Raw genomic sequence first — 25,946 nt, forward strand, 5'->3', positions numbered from 1 at the left:
GAAGTGGCGGAAGGAAGGAAGGAAGTGGCGGAAGGAAGGAAGGAAGGAAGTGGCGGAAGGAAGGAAGGAAGGAAGGAAGGAAGGAAGGAAGGAAGGAAGGAAGGAAGGAAGGAAGGAAGGAAGGAAGGAAGGAAGGAAGGAAGGAAGGAAGGAAGGAAGGAAGGAAGGAAGGAAGGAAGGAAGGAAGGAAGGAAGGAAGGAAGGAAGGAAGTGGCGGAAGGAAGTGGCGGAAGGAAGTGGCGGAAGGAAGTGGCGGAAGGAAGTGGCGGAAGGAAGGAAGGAAGGAAGTGGCGGAAGGAAGGAAGGAAGTGGCGGAAGGAAGGAAGGAAGTGGCGGAAGGAAGGAAGGAAGGAAGGAAGGAAGGAAGGAAGGAAGGAAGGAAGGAAGGAAGGAAGGAAGGAAGGAAGGAAGGAAGGAAGGAAGGAAGGAAGGAAGGAAGGAAGGAAGGAAAGGGCGGAAGGAAGGAAGGAAGGAAGGAAGGAAGGAAGGAAGGAAGGAAGGAAGGAAGGAAGGAAGGAAGGAAGGAAGGAAGGAAGGAAGGAAGGAAGGAAGGAAGGAAGGAAGGAAGTGAGTTGAGAACTAAAGAAGCTAGTCAAATATGCTTGTTTAGTTGACCTACCTTAGTTGGGACAGTGAGTGGCCTCTGAGTATTCTCCAGGTGTTAAATGAGGCAACATTATGACTTTAAATGCTGGTTGACGCTCTGTACTTTGGGTGAGTAGGGAGATCAGTTTTCTTCCTCACAAACTACAATACAGAATCATATGCAAATAAATTTTTCTTATATTCTTCTGATCACCTTGCCAAGCACAGCACTGATAGACATAGCTTTTAGAGAAAGCTTTTTATGCTGCAGATACATAGTCCAATCTTTTTCTGAAACCAGGGCTAACTTCAAAGTCAGGCCAGATCACTTACGGTTTTTCTTCAGTAATTTTGGATATTTCAAAGAATGGTAATATAACAGTTGTACTGTACCTACTGTGATTTTGAACCTCTCTTATTTTGAACCACTCTTATTTTTTCGATATGCCTATTTAAAATTCCTTTGCTTCTTCCCCAAAGAAAGGGGTACCTCAGAAACAGATTATTCCGAGTCTCAAGCCAACTCTGATATTCTTTCATGTAAGTGGAATATACCTTTCTGACAAAATTTGCAGTGACCACAAATTTTTTGAAGCTTTCCAAATACAGTCAGAGCAAGACTTTTTATGTTAATATAATTTCTATCAATCATTCCATAAGATGGCCATATTACCTGTAATGTTAAAACCTTGATGTTAAACTATCAAATCGGGGGGGGGATTTTATTTTAATCTATTCTGTTTGATTTTACTACCTCTGGTCATTGAAAACTACCATTTTCTTTTTTCGTTAAAGAGTGTTTTGTTTTTATTTAAATTACAGTGCTTTGAGAGTAATTTTGTATAACTGCTGTTTTTTTGGAAAGCATGCAAGGTGTACTTGTACTGTATTCTTTTACATTTATTGTCAATTTACAGCAAAAACAATATGTTATTTTCAAGTTTACCTCAACAGTATCAGGTGAAAAGTCTGCAGCTAAAAAATATAGTCATATGTATAGTTATATCAACCCTAGAACTTCCATTTTTACTGACCTTTTGCTATTTGTGAAAACCTAGCTTTTACTAAAATTTCAGATGGATAAAAATATGCATTAAAGATTTTTTAGTATAAAAATCCCTGGGATTTTTATACTTGGATAATTTGAAATATGTTTCTAACAATCTCTCCAAAGACACATTTATGTAAATTGTGGAAATACAAAGTTAAGAACACAGAAATTATGTACCTATTACCTACAAATTTAGCAAAATCTGTTATATGCTGCAAACTTATTGTGACATGGGTTGCAGACATTGAGTTTTTATATAATAATATACTGTACTGGAAAAATCTTCAGTATCTTCAATATCTTTCAGTATCTTCAATCTTCAATATCGCTCCTGTTAGTACCCTTGTGTCAAGTCAAATAAATTTAATTAGTAATAATACTTTAACTGTAATAAGTTAGCAATAATTTTATAAAATTTCATCAAAATTGCTGCAAAATCTTTTGAAAACATTGGGCTAAATCTCTTCATCCTAAGAATGAAGACAGTAGTCAATTGGTAATATCTGAAAAAATATAGTTTTGGAGCTTTAGATATCCCTGGGAGATTTATATAAATAACGAATGAAGGAGTGTCTTTGGTATTACATTTTGAGCATGTTGGCCTAAAATCAGGTTTTCCAGGCAGAAGCATAATCATGTTTATTATAACAAACTAATACCACAATGTATCTGTTTTCTAAAAATATTTCCAAAAGTCACTTCAGAAGCAGTGAAAGAATATGTCCTTTTCACAAAACTTGCATTTTGGGTATGTGTATGTTTCTGTAGGATAAAAACTATTGGACCTAAATGTAGTCAGGAGGCACTTAAAAGAAAAATCCATACAAGACTGTTAAACCTCAAGAGAATACCCTTGCTCAGGATGTCTATGAACAGTGCATTACTAGAAACTTGGCTAGAACATAAATCTACTATTATCACAAAAATATGTTTGCATCATGCTTATTCTCTTCCCTAGGCACCTGTCTTTGGCCCCAGTCAGATGAATTTTTGCTCTGATCAGGTTCAGCCACTCTCATAACCATTGGCAGGAAGGCAGGAGATTGTTATCTCCATTCTTGTTATGAATGAATATTGCAAATCTGATCCTCAGACTAATGTAATGAAAGAACAATGGGTCTATACTTTTTGCTGTCTATGATCAAACCTTGGTATTTACCAAAAGCAATCTCACAAATTCAACAACCTGAAGTTTATTTACAGCACAAGGACAAACAAGCAGAATCTCTTTGAAAGCAAATATGTTTCTTTAGGTTTGTTTATTTTTGTACTTTCAGCTACATAAAACACAAAGCACAAGTGCTCAGTAGCTGAAGATGTCAGATGGAAAACATCAAATTTTATGTTTAAATGAACCTAAATCTGTGTTCTAGACCTCAGCTGGAAGTGGATTTGAAACTGAAAAGCACAACAGCTGAACATTATGTGCACTTCTTTGAAATGACCAACTTCAAATCTCAACACCCTCTAAACTCTTAAAGATAATAGTCCGGATCAAAACAGAGATTCCAAATTGTGCAGAGCTTTATGCTGTAGGTTGTCATATAGCAATTTAAAATCAATTTGGTGCTGAACAGTAAGCCTATGTAATTCTTTCCGAATTCACATTTCCTACTGAGACCTCCTAGTGCATGCTAAGTCACAGTATCTGTATTTTGTATGCTGAGGAAGAAATTGCTTCTAGGGGAAATATTCAGAAAGCATGCAGCAACCTAATTCTATATGCTAAGATATTCGACAACATATGGCAGTATACACAGTAATGGCATTGTGTAAGCTGTAGCTCAATAAACTAAATTCAGACTTGAAGTTCGAAGGTCATATTCCTAACTCTGTTGTTGATGTAGTGTGTCCATTTAAAGTAATATTTCCTAGTTGAAAACTCCTTGTTTTCCCTGAACATTTTTGTCCATCAGAAGAAAATAAAAAAGGGAGTTGTAGAGGAATAAAAGACTGCCACCTTTCCCTAAACAGTCTAAAGTGGGGAGCTCTCAGCAACCTTATATTTACTTACTACTGTCTGGATAGCTAAAAAGCTATCCCAACATTTGATCAACTGTGTTTTAGATTTTAGGTGAAGTAAATATTTTCAGAACCTGTGTATATACAATTTATTTAAAGAGAATTGTGTGTCACTGTCTTTAAAGCAATATTTTCCATTTGATAGCTTTATTTTATTGGCTTCCATATATAATTTTCTTTCCAACACAGAGAGCAGTTATTATGCATAATGAAGGGCTTTCATTTCCTTAAAATTAAATGCAAACCTCTAAAACCTATTTATAGATTCTATTAGAGACCCTGACTCTTGTGCTTAAATAGAAGCTTAATATTTTAAGCCATATAGATGTTTAAATCTACGTTAAATCTACAGCTTAGATACTGATTTTAAAAGAAAAGATGATTTAGGAAAATATTTTTAAAAATGCAAATTAAGGAAAAATATGCAAAATTTCATTATTAATTGTGCTATTTAAATGAAACAATTTCTGCATTTTTCCACCATTTTGGTTCAATTCATTTTATCTCACTTTCACATATTTTTTCATCCATTCAGAATGCACAGCTTCAACAAGGTGAATGTAAAATAAATATGCTGCCAAGCGTCTCAGCTTTTGTTAAATTACTGGTGGGGAAAAAACCAACAAAGCACCTTCCAGAATTCCCTCTGTTACTCAATAAGGTTTTTGAGGGGTTTTTAGAGTTTATTTGGTTTTATTTCTGGTTCCTTCTCCATCTTTATTCAAAACCTATTTTAACAAGTTCCTCAACAAATTGTGACACCATATTCCACTAGTTTTTGGAACAAACAACTTTGTTGTTTTTAAAAATGGATGATACTTTTAATCAAATTTCTTTGTGCTTGAATGTTATTGTATTTGAATGTATTTTTTGCAGTCTTCTTAAGCACTACAGAATTACACTCAAAAAGTTGAAGCACCTGGCCTTCTTAATTTCTTTACGAATATTTAGGATGATGCTGGTCTCTTCTATGCATCTCTTTTTTCAAGCTGGCAATAATAAGTTGAGAACCTCACCCTTCAGAATCACTGCAGCAATTCTCTGGATGTGTTTCAGAAGACATGCATATTTTTAGATGACATATAATTCATCAAGGACATGGTATTCTTCAATGCTCTTTCTAGTCTTAGACCAAAGGGTTCAAGTAACAATCAAAAGTAACAAACATGCATAGGCATTTGAAGCCAGTATTGTTTCCATTCATAATCAGGAAATATCAATGAACTGTTTAGCCTCCTCCTTTTAGTTTTACTCATTATTTACTGAAATTCTGATTGGTATTTTTGTTTAATCTTGAGGAGTGCATAAATATTTTCATTTATTTATATATATGTATTTTATTATAATATTGGATTACAGATAATCAGTTTAGCATAAAGGAACATAGAACTATTCTAATCATATTTAATCTTTTGTGATAGTTGTGGAGCAGAAGAGGGCAAGGAAGTTGTTTTTACACTAGCACCTATTTTTTTTAGCTGTTTCCTTAAATACTATCTTGTAAATAAATCTAGTGCAGAAATCAAAGAATTAAAGTGAAATTGTCTTTTTTAAAAAAATTTCAATTGTCTATACATTGTACTGCTTGAGAATTTATAATTTTTTACTTTTTTATTAAAAACAGATAATAAAATACTACTTTATTTAGCATTTTCTTTGCTCTAGTATGGTACTCCATGGTATTACAAGGAAATGCTAATTGCTGAATTGAAATGGCAGTGCGCAGTCTCATGTAAGGCAGTAAGTTGGCTAAGACAGACAAAGGGAACAAGCTCCTCTTTTCTTCAAAGAGCTAATATAGCTGAATAATTTCTCAGTAGCAGAGTTGAAAAAACCCAAGATCATGGTGAGAGAATGTATAAAGACAGTGCATTTAAGCGTGGGCAGATGAAGGATGTTTTTCTACAATGTATATGACAATCAGACACTCCAGGCTAATAAACTGATGGCAGATTCAGCTGGGTGGACAAACGTCCACTGGTTTGTGAGTTACCAGTACGATCCCAAGTAGTTCAATGATGTGATGTGCTGGAATTCCAGTATTGTATTACCACCATCCGCTTTGACCAGAGAGACACGTCTATCTTGCTAAACAAGATGATGCAGTAATGGTAGGTTCTTTGGTTCTTTTCTGTTGTTTGGATTTCTTTCCCATGAATGATGAGGAGAAATTGCTTTTAATAATCGTAGTTAGTAGTTCAGTGAGTAGGGTACTCCTTGATAGGAAAAAGATTCTCAATTCTCAGCTGAACAGATGAGGAAACTTGAATTTCTGTTTCCTGGGGGACTGCAGCAATGCCAACATATATAAGATATCACCTGAGAAGGAACAAGAGGAGTCTGAAAGAGGAAAAGGGGTACAGACCTCAAAAAAAGTTTGAGAGAAGAAAATGTATGCTAAAGAGGTATCACTAAGTCAGAACATTGTAGTATGTGGTATGAGAAAGCTTAGTCACAGATGAGCAATTCAGCAGTACCACAATCTGGGTCAGCAAAAAATGAAAGTAACTCATTTATTTATTGCTGATTCTTAGGCCTTGTAAGTTGAATTCTGTAAACTGTATGATCAAAGGTAGTAGAAGAAACTGAAGACTGTTGGTGTTTGGTGCTTTTTGAAAGATGTCCACAGTGAAATTAGTGCTAAGTATGAGAATACTTGCAAAAATTCAACTTTTTTGTGGTTACTATCACAATTTTTTTTTCAAATTATTTTAATGGTGTTATTGTTATGTTCTTGGTTGCAGTGATTGCTATGGATTTCAATGAGTAATTTCTTTAGGAAGAGGATTACAGTACTTCTTTTTGTTACCCTGTCCACACAAAGAACAGTCTTAATGTCTTTTATGAAAAGAAATAACATTCCTTTGTTAATGTTTTGTATAGGTGGGGGTACTGTTCCTCAGTTTTTAATTTGAATTAGCAATACATAGATCTAGCAATCTAGCAATACATAGATCTCGGTGAATCAATCCACTTGAAATAAAGTATTGGTGATTTCCACCAGGCATGTGTCTTTCACTACATGGACCAATTTTTTTTTTGTTTAAATCAAAGTTCTTTTATCTACATTGATATCTAGAGTAGGTTTATTTTGAAAAAGAAGTCAAAAAATCACCCCAAAAACCCAAAGAAATGTTGTTTTCTTCGATTGCCATTAAATCAATGCAAAAACTCTTATCATTTTCTTTATGAAGAGAATTAAATTAATAATGAAAACTTTAATATTCTCACCTTAGTTTCCTATTTGGTATTTATTCATGCAGTTCATTAAATCCCATGGATTCCATCAAATTTCAGGCTCTGTAAAGCATGTGTTTTGAAAGACTATAAAATGTGATTAGAGAGAAGGAGTTTAAATAACACTTAAAATAACTAAGATGTACAGTGAGACCACATGCCCTTCCATAACTTCTTTTGTAGTAAATTTGATGACTGATTTTACCTCAAGGCATTGTTTCCACTAGAGATAATGGCTTATGGCTAAGAGTTATGCTGTGTTAATGGGGTTGCAGAAACTGTTGATCATTCCATAAAGGAATGACAGTATCTCATGTCTGAGCCTGTCCGCACTCTTGGTAAAATCACACTGTGCAACGCCAGAATTCTGATTCAAGGACAAATATATTTTGAATTTTGTTCTTGTTCTTTCTCTTTTTACCTGAGTATAATAGCAGAAATTATTAGCAGTAATTAACATACTTAAGGACATACTCTGACAAGCCTTGAAAACTGTATGGATATGGTCTCTATCTTATCTTCTCTGCTGACCTCGATGAGCAAGTGTAAAAATAACCTATTAAAGCACCTCACAGCTATTTACTAGTTATAAAATATTTTTATGCCTATATTCATAACAAAGTATTATCTCTATTTTCAGCCCTTGAAAATGATCCCCAGTAGACAGAAGTAATTACACAAATGTGTATTAGGAATTCATGTGATGGCCAGACAAACAATTAATTTGTCATTCCACCATACCTATACTTCAGGCTGAAATTTCACCTTTGTATATTAATCAAAATGAAAACTTAATACTTGCAAATTTAAAAAATAATTGAAAAAGGAACACAAGACATTTTACTGACAATTGGTAAAAAATTTCCTTCCATTTTTATTTTCAAAGGCATTTATTAAGAATCAAATAACAGGATATGCTAAGTTTCAAGGGACCCAGTAGGACCACTGAGTCCAGCTCCTGGCCCCGCACAGCACATCCCCAGGAGTCACACCATGTGCCTGAGAGCATTGTCCAAACACCCCTTGAGCTCTTGGTGCAGTGACCACTTCCCTGGGGAGCTGTTCCAGTGCCCGACCACCCTCTGGGGTTAGAACCTGTTCCTGATACCCAACCTAAACATCCCCCAGCTTGTCTTAAGGCCATTCCTTTGAGTCCTCTCACTGGTCAGTAGAGTGAAGAGACCAATGTCTGCCCTTCCTCTGCCCTCACAAGAAAGTTGTAAAGGCAATGAGGTTTCCCTTCAGTCTCTTCTCCGGGCTGAACAGACCAAGTGACCTCAGCCACTCCTCATACAGCTTCACCTCAAGGACCTTCACCACCTTCATGGCCCTTCTTTGGATACTCTCTAAGAGCTCCATGCCTTTTTTCCATTGTGGCACCTAGTACTGCCCCCAGCACTGGAGGTGAGGCTGCCCCAGAGCAGAGCAGAGCAGAGCAGGACAATCCCCTCCCTTGCCTGGCTGTGATGCTGTTCCTGATGCACCCCAGCACACGAGTGGCCCTTCTGGCTGCCAGGGCACTGCTGGGTCATGTTCAACTTGACATGAACCAGGACTCCCAGGTTCCTTTCCATGGCACTGCTTTTCAGCATCTCATTCCCCAGGCTGCCCAGTCTGTTCTGAGATTTGTGCATATTCAGTACTCACAGGCCAGTCTGAGGGACAGAGCTATCTGCATAATGGATAGAGTGAAATGTTTGGATTACATTAGAGATCCTGTTTCAACACTTTGCGCAAAGATATTACAAAAAGATGGATTGGATCCAAGTGAATACCTCAGAGCTGTGCATAGGAAGCCAAATGCCATGCAGATCTTAACATTATAACTTTCCAGTTTCTTTCAAACTTGCTATATTTGAAACATCAAGCCTAGGAAGCATTATTTAATAAAAAAACATAAGACAGATTTTGTTGGTGCAATTGTTAGACATGCAAAAATAACCAATATTTTATTCTGATCATCAGTGTTATTTAAGTATTTTTAAATATTTCCTGATAACTTTTTCTCTTGCATCTTTTATCTCCCCTCCTCACCTCATCAAGGTCAAAACCCACAAAACCTCCTCTTTCATTTTTGGAACTCTTAATTAGTGAGAATTAATAAAAAAAGGATTATCTGAATAATTGAAACTGAATATTTTATTTAAATTTCTACCTTACTTTCAAGGTTCTCTTTTTCTTTTCTTCCCAAATATTTCCCTTGTGAGTAATAAAAGTTTTATGATTAAAGCGGTTTAGTATTTGGCCTGGTACTGGCCAGGACAGTAATTTTTTGCTGTAGTCAGGAGGGGCATAACTCAGACCTGGAGGTTATCCTGTACCACCTCACACCTACACAGGTGGGGAGGCACATGGGGGTCCTTTCCATCCAGGGTAACATCAGGTTTCGTGGGGTGGGCATTTGCCGGTGAATTGATCATCTTTCCTGCACAAAACATTATTATCAATATTGGTACTGTCCATTTCTTACCTCACTGCTGTTCCCAGTAAATTGTTCTCATCTCAATCCTTGATCTTTACCTTTCATGTCTCCAATTCTCCTCCCCATCCTGTTGCAGAGGAAGGGGATATGGGGAGGCAGAATGAGCCAGAGATATGTTGTTTAGTAGGAACACTATTTTGAGGAATACCATCCTTAAAAACCACTGCAGTGTGGTAGCTGTAAATTCTTTGCTCATACTTAAAAACATATTAAATTTAAAGTTTATGACAATTTTGTTTTTATAATTTTGTTTATGCTTCTTTCATCCCGTGTTATTCTTCACAGTGGTTACGCTACTAAATATTATCTGGCCTTTCAAAAGGGATTTCTAGGGAAATTAATTACATCCTTTGGTTGCAGCACCATCACACAGATATCAGGTACTGCTGATAGATCCTTTCTCACTCTTTTCTCTCTTTTTATAACAGTCATGTCCTGTCATAGGAAGGATATTTGTTGCCCATGGCATTTCTTTCAGATACATAATTTAGGAATGTACAATCAACAATATGTAAAAGATTGGGAAGGAAGTGGATTTTGTGTATCTCTAGCAGATTTTTAATGGAAAATGTATCAGATAATTTGTGCATCTGGTAGTTTTTAAGATACCATCCTTTCATTTCAGCTTTAGATTACAGTAGTCATTGGATGTGAGTCCCAAATCTTGTTCCAACCTGTACTCTATATCTTGGCATATGTGCTTTCTTTCAACTTAATCACAAAATTCTCCAGCAATTTATATGACACAGAAAAATACATTTTACAATATCTATTTCCCTGTGTTGAGGCCCTGACAGTCAAGAAATCTCAAGAGAGATATAAATGTAACTTCTGTGCTGCTGTAGAAAAAGCTGCAATTCTAAGATACAGGATTTAGGAAATAACACTGCTTTGTAAATCTGTAAGGCATAGCACCCTGTTAATGTCAAATATTATGAGGCATTCCATTGGTGGCCTGATATAAAGATAAAAATATTTCCATTTATTGTAATTACAAAGCTTTTTTATTAGATTAGCACTGAAGTGTTATTTCTTTGCCACTTAAGCTTTAAATTAAAATATTTGTGGCACCGGCTCCACCAATAATTTATCCTAATCATTCATTACACCATCTTTTGGTGTGACTGGAGTCAGTGAGAGCATATTGAAAATGTATTTGAGGTTTCTGTGCCTAGTGTGCCAAAAAAGAAGAGCCCAATAAATCAGGGAGAATTCCAGATTTTAATGCATTTACTTTGTGTAGACAGTAGTTTTAGAAAGGAATTTATTTTCTTCAAGATTTTCATCTCTGTTCTGGGAGATAGATGACAATAAATTCAACTATAAAATCTGCTCAGCAGGCTATTACCAGTCCTAGAACTGCATGTGTCACAGAGAAAAAGAATGGGCCTTTGCCGGGGTCGAGCCATTTGTCGGTGAGGGGAGACTCAGACACTCAATATGAGTGATAAGCAAATTCCGTTTATTGAAGAGAGCATCAGACACTTATACAGCAAGTAATAAGCTTATGAATATTCTGTAAGCTAAGCAATCTATTGGTTAAACTATACTATCAACTCTTCTTCATTCCTTAGGGATTACATCTCTCTTTTCTCATGTCTCTTTCACTGTTTGTTATCCTACCACAGCTAGGCCCAAGGACACTGCTATCTGTGCAGGTGCCGGACTTGGAATTAGCCACGGTTTTGTACTCCTCTATTCTTAGCAGCTAAATTACCAACATGCATGCACTTGTTGTGGTGGTCAGTGTTGCCATGTACACATGCTTGGAGGTGTTCATCCATTACAACCTCTTAGTCACTTCTGTCAGAGCTGTACTTGGTAAAACTCTCAATTCTGTAAGCATAACTTGCCTTGCTATGAAGTTGCAACTCATCTTTGTTGATTTATCTTTGCTCATAAAAGATCAAGCAGAAGGGAAACACAGTTTAATTTTAATTATATTGGATTCTAATTTCCTTCATAAGCTTAAAAAATCACTTATATATAGTATTACATAGGTTAGAAAATGGATTAATAGTGTGGTCTGACTTTTAAACATTAGTGAAACCTGTTGTAAACAAGAGGTCAAATCTTATCTGTATGAGTGATTACTGTAGTGTGTATATTCAGTGAAATAAACAGGGCCAGGAGACTTCTTCTCCTTTATAATGCCTTTATTAAAAGTGATCAGCTCAAGATTGGGCGGCTCGGCAGGGCTGCAGTCCCCGTCGCGTCTCCCAGGGCGACTCAGAGGAGGAGGATATGCGCAGCTCCGTCCACTAGAGGCAGAGCCGGGGAGCCAGTCCTCGTGGGAGCTTTTTAGGGCTTGATGTCCCTGTTAGATGTTACTTTCCCTGCCTCGGTCTCTTCTGGTCCCGGCGTTGGGACCACTCCCTGCTCAGGGCGAGAGGGGCTCCGAAGGTGTTCAGCATCTCTGCAGGCTCAGCACTCGGCTCCTCACGTCCAGACATCACTTTAGTCTCTCAATTCTTATTTGGCTCGTTGTTTTTGGGGTTTTCTCGTTGCATTTCGAGTCGGGGTCCCACAAAGCATTCTGGACTTTGGAGTCACTTTGCATAACCCCCCCCACCCTCTCAGGTGTCTTCCCTATGTTGTAAGAGAGCACAGCCTCGGGGGAAGGGTCCGCCCCACCCAGCCAGGCTTTTTACTAATACAAAAGAAGAGATAAGCCTTAACGACCCGGTATTACAATAACAAAGCACTAAGTACTTTGGCAGAGACAGAGACCTGGCTGCTTCCCTGTAACTCTTTCTCAAAAAAAATATTAACTGAATTTTTGTTCATAACATTCAGCAACTGTTTTCTTTGGGGAGTGATAAAAAAATAGGGGCACTGCCAAGCAGGTTGAAGGAGTGAAGCCAGTCAGTTAAACAAAATTAATGTAGAGGCTTATAGGATATGTCTTGTTTCCAGTCTCCCAGACTGTTAAACATACAGGAAAACTGCAGGTAAAAGTTTGTGGAAGTTCAAGGTGTTTCTTACTTCTCTTGAATATTTGAAAAAACCTTAATGTTTCATTTAGGCTATTATTATTCGCTAAAACTGTATAGAGGACTAACCAGCTTCTATCTTAACCATGCTGTATATTTTAAATATGATAAAATTGCTTCACTCAGTTTTTAAAAGAACATGATGAAATACTCTGTTTTCCCTGCATAACCTTTTCCTAAATTTTCTTTCACAAATTGGGTCTCCTAGTTTTGTTTCTAATAAAGCATATTTATTTCTAAGAACTGAATCTGACTGAGGTTGTAAGGCTTTGAAACATGGTAGTACAACTGTCCCACAAAATTACATTTAAACACGTCCAGAAAATAATTGTTCAAATACCATGAAAAAGGCATTGAAAATTTATATGTTTTATGTATTCTCATTTTTCAGTCAGGAGTAGAGGCATAGACTGTAAAGGTTAGTCTTATTTATGAAAGTATTTAATGTGATGTTTATATTATTGGCATATATTTTATTTTATTTTATTTTATTTTATTTTATTTTATTTTATTTTATTTTATTTTATTTTATTTTATTTTATTTTATACTGTTTTTATGATACTTTGGATTTGTTTTTTGTCATTTTGGTGACTATCCCAAGTAGTAGGACAATGTGGTTTTTTAGTGAACCCAAACTAATAGAGTAGGTGTTACCTTTCATACTGGGGAATAATAGCCACCTGCCACTGGAATATAAATTCATATAAATTACAATGCAAATATGCAAACCCAAATCCATTTTTGGCAATACTGCTGTTTTATCATTACTGCTGCAAGCCTGTGAAGCCCAACAGGACAGAAAATAGTAACGTTTTGTCTTTAAATGTTCAAAACCATAAAATAAATGAAGCATGAGTATTGATTGTCTTTGCCCTATGTTATCTGCACAGGGGCTATTAAGAAGGGGTTTTTTATCTTCCTTTCATGCCTTATTTTCATGCCTCATACTGTCTAATGAGGAGCTTCACTTAAAATATAACATTTTGCAGTCTTGAAAGTAGATTTCTAAGATACTAAAAAGCTATTGTTATGCATTATAGGCTTTTTACTGGTGTTTTTTATTGATGTGCTGTATTGTATAGAATAGTAAAATTTTGTAGTGTGGGAAGTATTTTTTTAATTAATTTTTACTTTTAAATTATATTTTGATCTCTTTAAAAACAAAAGTAGAATAATGATTTCCAAAAAGCAGATACCTCTGGATTTCAGATTTTAATGCTGATAAGATTACTTATCAATAATTTTGAACCATGGCATTCCCATATATTTTTCCCCTGGTAAAAGTTCCTACAGTTTCAGTACACAGATTTTTGGACTGCAAATTACAGTGTTTCTTTCACACTGATGGAACTAGATCTTTGTGCTTCTTTATTGAAATTCAAGCATTCTGGTGAATGAAAATTGATTTTGTGCCATCAGTTTTGTGGCAAGGAAAAGAAAAAAAAATAATGCAAAAAAAGAACAACTGAAAATGAGTTTAGGCTGGTTAGCATTTATGTGCATGTACTGAAATATTTGGTGAAAACCTCCATCTTGTAATATTCTAACTGCAGGAGGTGACAGAATTAATCTTTGTGGACTACTTTGAAGTAGTCTACAGATTAAACTCTTGCTGAAGGTTCTATAGATTTTTGTATACTTTAAGCACTTATCTGAAATGCCCTGCAGTGCTGGATTCTAAAATGTGTTGCTGGTCACCTTTAGGTTATCACAAGACTTTTCAGAATGTAATCTGAAGGACTGAAGATTTTGGAGCAACCTTCATCTAGCTGAAAATCCTATAAGCTGATCCAAAAAAAGAAAAATGAGAGGCATTTGAATTTATAAATGAAATCACTTTCCTCTGTTTACTTTTTTTTCCCATCCCTTCAGAGCAGCAGTAATATATCAGTAGGTCTCCCATGCAAACTAAAAACCCAAACTCTGCACTGTTTATTTACAAAGGAGAATTTCTAGGCAGCCCAGTAAAGATTGACTTCAGAACTTGAGCTGTGGGATTTTCTGGCACTTTCTTCTCGCGGGCATTTTAACATCCCTGTCTGTGTACCTTCCTGAGAGGATGATGAGTAAATCTTTGGTATTTCTCAGCCTTACCTGGAGCAATGTGATTTAACTCAGATAGAGTGAGTTTTTGAGCATGAGGATTTATGTTGGTGAAGTCAGAGCACGAATCAGGGTCTCAGAAATTCATAATTGGGTTAATTATGCAGGTCCTGGACAGAGGAAGTCTCAAGCGCCTTTAAGGTTATAAAGGAAAAAAAAAAATTGCATGAGTTGCTAATTCAATTATACACAAAAGATTTTGTTGTAAATTGGTTTTTGTTACTTTCTAAGTTTAACAAATGTGAGGTCAACATACGGGGTTTTTTTCCAGCTTTACTTTCCAATAATTGTGTGTTTTACTTGCAAGGTTAAGTACCTATTTTTCCAGAAACCTAATAGGTACACGTATGCATTATGGCTACATTTTTTGAGAATAAATTCAAAGTTTTTGTTGCCACAGCAAAAGTTCAAAGCTCTGTGTCTGTAGAAAGCAAGCTTTATGCATGCTCACATATCATATAATATTAAACTTTATTCTCACAGATTCTGATGTTATTGAAATAATATTTAATTTCTCAGGTAGATTTTTGTTTCTAAGGAACACGCAATGAGTAGATACAAGTGAGCAAGGTCTTGAGGTAGACTTCATTATATCCAGGTCATTCCTGACAGATTCATTTCCTGGTTGCCAGATTTATGCAAGACAGAAGTCTTCTACATTATTTAACTGCCCAAAGGCTTTGTTTTCTGAAGCTGAATCAACATTTGCTGTCCAGCTTGCAGTGGAACTTGAAAACAGTTAATCATTAGCCTCTTCATGTCAAGTGATGTACTACCTCAGCCTTCTCTTGTGTTGAACAAACTGATTTATTTATCATACCCCTTATCTCCAAGTTATCATTTCTAGCTCTTTCATGATGGTTGTTGCTCTCCTGGATTCTTCCATTCTTGTGTAAATTTTGATATTTACTAGTAAGATTATTGCATCATTGAAAACAAGGGCCTCTATGAAACAGAAAAAAGAGTAATCACTAAGCTACTGGTTAAGCTGATGAACAAAAATTTCACCTTTGGTATGAAATATATCAAATATATGATTTTTTTGTTACTATCATTATATTACCTTTAAAAATTCTAGCAATAAGTATGTTTCAAAATGTGTTGAAATTTCTGAAGGTTTTGGGGGTTTTTTAAAGATGAATAATTTAAAAATAAATAATATTTATTTTGGAAACACAGATTCACAACACCCTTAAAGGTAAGAACAATGAGTCCCATTGTCTTTCTGCTTTGGAAAAACTATCTAGATATGGAATAAAAGAAACAAAAACCTTTGTGCTTACACATGCATGCTGCGAACAGGCTTGTATGTATTAACCAGTTTTACTCTCTACGTGATGGTGAGAATGACAGGATCTCCTAGACTATGCATATTGTACTTCCCCACATAATATGTCTGAAAATTGATGCTGGACAGGGTCTATGTTGCAACTGACAGTGCACTTGTGTGCATGGGTTATCTGTGTATATCTATACACAAGACTCCTTTTCTGGAAGTGTCTGATACTGACAAAATATCAGCTGCACTGTATGTCAGTTAGTCGCTACTTAGGATGAAATTCCTCCCAGTGGGATTGGTGAGACACAGGAGCTGGTTGCCCAGAGAAGTTAGGGATGCCCAGTCCCTAGAAAGGGCGTTGAGTTTCCTGGTCTTGTGGAACGCATCCCCACCCATGCCAGTTGGATTGGATCTAGATGGTCTTTAGGGTCCCCTCCAACTGTAACCATTCTGTGATGTCATGAATCTATACTTTTCAATCTGATTAGTTAAATTTCAAATCAAGTCATTCATAAATTCACACACTGGCAGTGTACTGTAGCACTAATGATTTATTCTACGCATTACTCCACGCTACCATTATGTATGCAAAATCTAAATCCTCACATAACTGTGCATGCAGTGTCACAGAGTGATGCAACTCTGTTTGGGGCTGACAGCTGGGTGCTCCTAAGTCATGGGGGTTGAGTTGCTCAGAAGCACTAGCCGAGATGAACCTGGAAGCTCCCATAAGTTGCTTCCTTTACTCAAGGAATTGGAAGCAAGTTTTATTGGTTATTGGATTACCATGGTGATGTTCCAACAGTAAATTGCCAATAAACTAGAAATTAGCACAATGCACCCTACAATGGCACAAGGGGTTGAAATTTACAGGAGAAACAAATTTGATTGGGGGAGTTCAAATACTGTCGTGTATTTGGTGGTGAAATTCTCCCTTTTTAATACTTGCATTCAAATAGAGGAGATTAATAGTAAATATTAACCTCAAAAATTATTAAGATAATTTTCTATTAACCAGTTATACATCTATGTTTTGATAGTGGATAGCCAAAAATTGGCAAATTTTACCTTCCCTAATAATAATTCGCCAGAAGAAAATTATTGCAGCATAAGTACTGTCAAATTTAATTCCAGGTTAAAATTCTGCTTTTCCTTCCAGTATGCCATTTTTGAGTTGATGCAAGAAAGACAACATTAATCAAAGAATTAAATAGAAGATTGGGATGGAAAGGATGGGTGCAAATAAGAAAAAGCTTTATGTTCAGCTACTATCATAGATAGAGTCTTAAAGACAAAATCTGTCATGTTAAGAAGATGAAGGAGATTCAGAAGGTTAAGGAAACATAAAATCCTAAGCACTCCAAGTAGATGAAGGTTGGATTTTGAACTTGACTAACATGATAGGAAAGTACAAAATGTTAGTGTCTGTTCTGTTAGGCCGCAGTTCTCTTCACAGAGAGCAGCAGGCAGCACCAAACCTTGCCAGGATTTCTCTTTGGAAAGGCAGTGAGAAAGCTCAGAGAAAGAAGAGAAAACAATTCTTATCTCTACTTGCTGTATCTGTTGTTTGGTACTTGTGGAATGTGTTAGGGAGATTGTTTACCAAAATTGATTTGTTAATTGGACTCTGGTGATGGTTGTTTGGATTGATTGACCAGTTAGGTCAAAGCTGTGTTGTGACTGTCTGTAAGGTGTCAAGGGTTTTTCCTTAGTTTACTATAGAGCATACAACATAATATTAGTGTAGTATGCAGTACAATATGGTATAGCTTAATAAAGCAATTGATCAGCCTTCTGAGATCATGCACGTTATTCCCCAGCTGGGGGTCATCTTGCTGCAATAAGCATCAAGAAAGGAACTGATAAATACAAGGATATGATTCAGCCCTGAGGTGGATTTGAGCACCCTTCAGAGTACTAGTAGAAGAGGCTGAAATAATCTGTGTTTGAAAGACAATTTTTAGTTACTGAAGAAGCTCATAACAGATCAAGGTAGTATCCTCATATAGTGTTCTCTAGTATTCTCAATGTAGAATTCCCAATACTGTAGTATATGGTATTATCATAATTAAAATAATTAGAAATCTAAGATGAAATCTTTGTCTGAAATAACATTAGCTCTTCTAGCTTAATATGACTTACTGTATTTTTTCTGTGAAACGTAGGTACCAACCACTAGCTTGACTGCAGGAATAATGTAAACTAAGAAGTCTGCCTCAGAAAATCATTGCGGCACAGCTTAAACTGGTTGAAGTCTAAGAAATCCCTGAGGAAGGGCTCTTTCAGAAATGCTCTGGTATCTTTCAGAGTTGTCATTGTGAGAAATATCAGAGAAGCAAACATGAAAAATGCAAGCTGTAAATGTGAGGGAAGTGCATTTTGTGCAGTGAACTATTTGGCAGCATGAGCTGTGAATGAATAGAAATCTCTGCGCCTGTCCCATCTTCCATTTCCTGAGGGACAGAGCAGTCACTATTCATGACTGCCTCCAGTGAGCACCCCACACTTCACCACGTCATAGAATTTTACCGCATTTGCATTTTTCTCTAGTGTATTTCTAAGTAAAATGCATATCTCTTGGGATAAAAATAATTCACTTCAGTAAATGAGGAGTATAGCTGGGAAATAATGATAAGTAGGAAGAAATGGGTCTGAAATTTTACGAGACATCAGGATAGAACTTAATTTAGCATTTTGTGAAATTATACATAGATAGAACACAATTAAAATAAACATACATTTTTTCATCTAATACTGAACTACAAAAGACAGATTTAACATGATTACTTATAGTTTTGGCATTACTTTTTTTGGCATTACTTTTTTTCCTACAGTCTCTCCATCTCAGTGTCAGAAGCCAAAAAAATTAATTGCTGAGGATTATACCACTCTGTTTTAGAGTAAGCTCCATAATATAACAACCATCTTAGATCTTTTACTTAAAACAATAATTTCATTGCACTCATTCATGCTGTATCTGCCTGTATTTGCATCTGCCACAGCAACATCTTGCTGAATACTCCCTGAATTTTTGCACATTTCTAATTTCTTTATTTATGTTGAAACTCACTTAATTTCACCCAAAAGCTGTTTCCAAAATGCTTGTATTACTCAAAAAAGCACTTTATCAACGGATAGTCTATTGACTTGCCAATAGATACACCATCCTTATGATGTAAGAATCTAATCTGTTAGAGTAATAACAGTTTCAATGCAAAACAATCCAAAGTAAAATAATTTTTTTAAGTGTATCTACTGTTTAGAGATCCACTAGCAGGAGTCCCTTTCAAATACTATCAATAAATGGTCTATTTTTTTCAGAATTACTTTGCTGTTCCTGTTTTCTACTGTCCAGAAATAGGACTCCTAATAACTCATGCATTAATTCCATAGACAAATTTCCTAAAACTTTTTTGTTTCTAATAAGATTATGGTCATGTGGAACACCAAATGACTTTTTAGAATAAGAAATTGCAGTTAGGGAGTCACTGTATTTCTGAATTGAAAACCATTTTGCTGGCAATGATTAAGAAACTAATTTACTGCTTATAGGAAATCTTGTTTTCACCATTTCCTAACAATACGTTGAATCCTTCACTTGTGCTCAAACAAATCATGCAAGTCATCTGATTTTTCTGTTAAAAAAATAGTGGGTTCCTCCCTGTGATCAATTTCATAAAATATTTAGTTTTCAAGCCCACTGCTCTTAGGCTCTTCATTGCATCTTGTTCAAGTTATAAATTAAGTTGCGGTATCAGCTGTGGGTAGAGACAGGATCCCTCAGATGCCTTGCAGCTGAAATGTATATATGCACACACCATCCTTCTAGAAAGTGTGCCATTCAATTTTAATGAAATGAGGGGGATATTTTCTGTTAGGCAGAAGAGCATTCTATTTAATGCAGCCATTTGAGAAATCAATTACAAAGTTTATTTTCATCTGTTCATGAAGCTGGGGATGTCAGACTGTAGATACCTGCTGTTCTGTTAACTGGTTAATAGGTTAATAGTAGGTTTCCTGGTGAAAGCTGCTGTTTCTCCAGGTGCCATTTCATTTTCTCTGTGGCACACAATTAAAAACAACCATTGACATTCTTTGATTACACTGAGAAAGTATGTTTTTGCATAAATAGTCCTTTGAAATTAATAGGTCCTGTGTAATAGGTAACAGCACCTCAATATTCCTAGTTGTGATAGGTAAAAAAATAAAATCACAGCACAAAAAATAAGCCCTCAAAATTTCAAATGTCTCCTTATTCAAATGCTTATCATGTCCCCCATCATTTTTCACATTGCTCTATGGGAAAGATATTTCTGATTTCTCAGCTGGGAAGACACTTAAACAACTTAGCAAAATATTATTTCTTCACCCTGAGAATTTCTTTATTTACTCAGACCAGATGTTAAGCTCAGCAGCAGTCTGTTTCAAATACTGCTAAGGGAAAGTGAGGTTTCTTGTATAAAATGAGCAACCTTTTCGTAAATGCTCTTGGATCCTAGTACTGGCAGTTTAAAGATCAGAGCTGAATGTCACCTGTATGTTTAATAAACCTCTAAAAGTCATAAGTATAGTCAAAATAATAAGATGTCTGTGTTTGGCCATCATTCATAAGCAGTTATCTTATTATTTAAACAGTCAAATCCTTAAATTTTTGTGGAAAATCTGAACATGATTTGCTATTGAGGATATATCTTGCTGTTTTCCTTTTTTATTCTCTAAAAAGAGAGACAGAAAGAAAGAGAGAGAGATATTTTTTTTTTTCTTTTATTACTTTCTGACCATAAGTGTGGTAAATTCCAGTCAAGTATTAGGAAAAATTTTGGCTCTCTTTCTATTTGCAATTCATGTAGTAAGTTTATCCAAAAACAAATGAGTTCTCATTGCTCACAGACAGATGCAAACCAAAAATTTGATGTCTAATATGATAAAAACATGGATTTACCATAGTCTTTCCATTAGTTCTGTTAGTTTTAAGACATTAATATTTATATTGATCATGTAACATTTTTGCTCTAATGTGAGGACTGGAGGAAATTCCTTCTAGTTAGTCCATTAGGAAAGTATTATGCTAGATCAATTATATCTTTGTATAGGTGATTATAATGAAAAATTTGTGGGAGGTTTTTTTGCTGAAGCACCTCATTAGAGGAAACAAATTTTGAGAAAATGCCAATTGGCAATTTGGAGTAGAGGACCTTTAAATACCCCTTCCAAAACAAATTGTTCTATGAGTCTATGAAACTGCATTAGATATGTGGAATAGGGATATAATTGTCAAGTAAACTATATTTGGAGAAACATGGGTCTATGAAAGGAAATTAGGCTTTACTCAAAGTCGACGACTCTCACATAATTGCTCTGAACATTGGCAGTTAGTGTTTCTGCTTTTCTTTTAATTTTTTTCCATTGTTTCTCCTATAATTTTGCTGTCTTGGTCATGTGGTTTCACTGTACATTTCAATTTCATTAATTAAAAATTGAGAGGAGGGAATACGGCATGTGCTTGAGGTAAGAAAATGCCTTTATGGAAATGCTGGGACTCTTCAGGATGGGTGTGTCAGAGAAGGGCAGAGGCAGTTTCTGCTTTCTTTTTAGTGCCAAGTACACACTGAATGCATGACATAAAGGTTGTAAAAATTGAACTACAATTTCTTTTGTATTCCTCTGATAGCCATGCTTCCAGAGTAGATTTTAATTTTTTTAACTATTTTGTAGTTTGTGAATAGCTTGTTTTGCTCAGATACTGGCCCAAAGTCAGGTAACACAAGAAAATAAGTTCTCCTGAAGCAATTACTAGATTATCTCCAGAAAAGAACTATAATTCAAAGTCTCAGTTTTCTCTGTTTCTCTTCTTTTCCCAGTGAGACAATAATTTATTATTGATCTTATCGTAATGACAAAAAAGTGTAGAATGAAACAAGAACTAAGCTTTAATTCTTGGCCTTGTCTTTTCAGTATGAAGAGGTACAGGATTCCAAGAAGACGTTTATGTTCAGCATATTGAGTTTAAATCTTTTATCATGTCACCCTTTATGCATAATCCAGAAGTTCAGTAGTTGAATCTTTTGAATGGCATAAATATTTTAAGAAGAAATATCAAAGGTCTTGCCTGCCTTAATCCCAAATTCTTAAAGCTTATTTCTATGTTTGCCTCTTGGGGTTACCTTGACTGCCTCTTCATCTTCATTAACAGATGAATTTGACTTATGCTGCTTAGTTTTTGTTGTCAAGAATTCTACAAAATGCCTCACAAGTCAAATGAGTATTCTTACAGCCTTCCTCAATTCCTAATATTGACCTGTATTATACCTGTGCATAACACAGGTCAGTATTAGAGTACCATTTAGCAGTGCATATGACACAACATAATTCCTCATAATACTTTAGAAGGAAAATTATTTAAACAGTGCATTCTGAAAGTAAAGAAGTTAATTGAACAGTGAAGAAATTTTCTAGTGTTCCTGGTTTATGACAGTAAAAAGACATTCTCCAAGTCATGAAACAACACAAAAATCATTCTGATAACCTTCATACAATCTAAGTAGATTATTAAAAAATATTTACTCTTAGAAAACATATCATTCATTATACAGAGGATGAAGTAACTATTTTTGCTAGTTTTAAAAGTAGTTTGAAGGAAAAGCTTTTCTGTCACATAAATGGGGCAAATTTTAATGCATTCATTGATCCAGATATGGAAGCAGGAACATCTAAAACTGGATGGATAGATAGAACGTGTAATGTACTCAAATTAGGGATAGCAATAAGGTAAAAGAAAATAATATAAAACAATTAATTTTAAAATAGTAATCAAAACCAACTAAATTATAAATTTTTAAAAATTACACAGAATTGCTAAAATTATAGCTCTTTATTAACTTTTAAGATTAATGGTGTCATGAAAATGTACTTTTCAATACTTAGGTTTACGACTCTTTGTTCTGAATTCAGTCTTGATTCAGCATATGAATTGGGATATTGATCAGGAGACTTCCAGAGGTCCTTTCCAGACAATTGTTCTGTGGCTTTGTGTTTCTTCTTAGAAAAATTCAAAAAGCCTGGTACGTTAGGTCCAGTTCTCTACATGAATCACAATATTGTGGCTGTAAAAGCTGCAAGGCAATGGAATTTAAGAAGCAGAGACTACTCTAATACAAAGAGTTGTCTTGACTGAGATCTTAACAATGGAAAGTGGAGAGATAGATTTTGTGTTAGTTATAGAAATAAACTTTGGAAGCATATTTGTGATAGCTAAGTCAAGCCTCTCTCTTTTTTCTACAAAGCTGTGATTTAGAAGAGCATACCTAAAAGTGCACCTGGAAAAAATTAGCATTAGATTACGTAAAAAGACATTTGCTAAGCAAAGAAACCTTCCTCGCTGACTTCTCTGGCACCTCAAAGTTAAAATAAACCTAACTAATCTAACCCTGTCTAGTCAGTATGATAAACCAATTGGGTGATTATTTCAGGAAAAAAATAAAAGCATAGGAACTGAGATCTTCTTAAATGACTTGTCGGTTTGGTACTAGTTTTTGGTGATATCCTGTACAATCAAGTGCTTCTCAAAACCAAAATGATAGAAGTTGTTTAAAGTCCTGAATCCAAAATGCCACCTTAATTAAAAAAAAAAAAAATATCTTGAAAATAAGTCAATATTTTCAAGTCAAACCCTGTGCCAGGTAAAAATATGGAAGACTATTTGATTTCATGAACTAAATATCTGTACTATCACTTTTAAGAATGATACTGCAACTGTTATATAACCAGAAGTAGGATTTTTATTAAAGAGTCACCACGCTGTAGATTTCAGCTCCCCAGTGATGTTTTCCTTTAAATCTGCCCTACCTCCTCCCTCCATAAAAAAGTTATGATTTTTATTTATCATTTTAATCAATGACTGTGTTGAGGTGCTGTGTAAGCTCTTCCTTAAGTAATATAAACCTGCAATAGCATTAAGTACACTTTGAAAAAAATGAGACATAAAAGACTACTTCTAGTCCTAGATTTCAATGTGCAACAAGTTTTGTCTCCTGCCATGTAGAACTACAACTTCATAAATTACATTTCTAAAGATTCCATTATTATTTACTAAATTTTAAAAACAGTCAGAAACTGAATAGATATGCAACTTTAACAGTTTTCACACACATGTTTTTCTTTTTTATGAGTGTTTAATGTCAAATATGTGCTAGGTACTCACTCTTGAACTATAAAAACAGTGAAAGGAAAAAGATCATCCATCTCACTGATCTAGTCAAGGATTTCACTAACTCAGGTCATTTTGTCTAAAATATTATTTTATTTTATGCATTTTATTTGTTGGGAGTTGAGTTTTTTGTTATTTATTTTCTTATCAGGTTGGTATTAAGATAGTCTGAAGGAAGGAAGTGGTGGAAGACTTTCACCACAATTCTGAAAAATGAGCAGTGTCAACCTGGTAAGTTTATCTTTTTGTTATTGTTGTATTGATGATGGTTTTCCTATGGATGTTCTCATTTATGTTTTTAGCAAGATCACTGTTACTGTTGGTTTTATTCTTGATGTAATATTTCTGTCTAAACATCTTAAATTTTGATTTATGTTTTAAAAAAACAAGTGTTCAGTATCTCATTAGCTCTTTGAGATGCAGTTTTGTCATGGATCCAAGTAGTTTCAGTTCCAGACAGAGTAGTTAGCACATAAAATTATTTTTTTATCCATTAAGTGTGTATACAATGCTCCTATCTTTTTCCCAGCCTTGTCAGCTCTATATTTTGCAATTTGAGAAAAACTATGAAATGAAGGATTTGTGTGTAAAATCTTATTTTTCTGGTTTATTTATTTTATCAATGTCATGGTTTAGGAATAGCACTCCAAATCACCAGTCACTCCTCAGCCTATCATTCCTCTGGGAGACAAAAGTCAAAAGATTATGTGTTGAGATAAAACCAATGTACTGAAAACAGCAATGAGATAAGAAAAATGGACAGCAATTACAAAAATATGAGAAACCAAAGGTGTGCAAAAGAGGGTGATTTGCATGCTCAAAAGCCTGGGACAATAAGAAATAGTTGCGGACAGACCCTCTGAGTTTCCAAGCTTTTTTTGCTGAACACAGGCTTTGCCCTTTTTCTTCTCAGAGGCAGGAACCCCTTACTCTTTCCACCAAGCATGACTTTAGGTGGTTTAGAATAATAACCTAGTCACATCCACACAGCCCCAGGCTCTGCTCTCTCATGGATACTGAAAAAATTAACTCTGCTCTGGTCAAAAAACAAGACAACTAATTAAAATAAAGCAAAAAAAAGGGCAAACCCCCATAACTTTTCTAGGCTTTCAAATTGTAATTTTAAAGCAGGTATTTATTCCAGCCTCAATCTTACAAATGTTTGCTTCAGGTGAGTTTTCCTTTTATGAAAAATTTTTCTGTGGATTTTTTTTCTTCCCTGAAGAAAGTCAGTGCAATTAAAGTAGTGCTATCTTTTTCAGGAGGACAAGTAGTATGAAATGTTTAGGGATAATAGTTTCTAACTCCCCAGTGTGACTGGAATAAACCCTTCTGTTTTCTTTACAAATACACACAGCCTTTGGCTATTGGTGTGCTGTGAAGTGCTGGGAAATGGAAAGACAGTTTTAGAAATTCAAAAATAATTACAGCACTTAAAAGAATAATAAACTCAAGTTTATAATCTGAAAATACTCAAAAAACGGTGGTATAACATATCTAACATAGTATAAAACCAGATTTATAAATGCATTAAATTTAAATTAAATCACAAAAAAATACCTGATAAGAAGTTACAGCCTTCTGTCAAGACTGGTCTTTTATGATATTTAATTTCATATATATATGTAAGTGTAGTATATATATGTATGTTTGTATATATGTGTATGTATGTATGTATGTATGTATGTATGTATCTATCTATCTATCTATCTATCTATCTATCTATCCATCCATCCATCCATCTATCTCTGATGATCTGTACCCTTTCTTTAAAGAAAATACAATGATTTCTCTGTTTCACTACCAGTACTGACAGTTAATCAGTAGTACTTCACATACATACATAATAATGACAAAGCAAGAAACCCCTCTGTCCTAGTTTAGGAGTGATGTTTTCAGGTTTGATTTTCCCACTGAAACACCTAAGATCACACCCTGCTTGCTCACTCCTTCCCTCCTGGCTATGGCAGGATGGAGAGGAGAAGCG

The 25,946-nt window shown here is 35.2% G+C and overlaps 1 protein-coding gene across 1 annotated transcript in view; it reads left to right on the forward strand.

The window, feature by feature from the left end:
* LINGO2 (leucine rich repeat and Ig domain containing 2) overlaps positions 1-25,946 on the forward strand; it is a 525,499-nt gene that overhangs the window by 262,146 nt on the left and 237,407 nt on the right. The window contains exon 4 of the mRNA XM_074532869.1: positions 24,111-24,190. The gene's annotated coding sequence lies outside the window, so the exon portion shown is untranslated. The remainder of the gene's footprint in view (positions 1-24,110; positions 24,191-25,946) is intronic.

This window comes from Zonotrichia albicollis, chromosome Z, assembly GCF_047830755.1.
Source record: "Zonotrichia albicollis isolate bZonAlb1 chromosome Z, bZonAlb1.hap1, whole genome shotgun sequence".
In the NCBI taxonomy this organism is placed as follows: domain Eukaryota; kingdom Metazoa; phylum Chordata; class Aves; order Passeriformes; family Passerellidae; genus Zonotrichia; species Zonotrichia albicollis.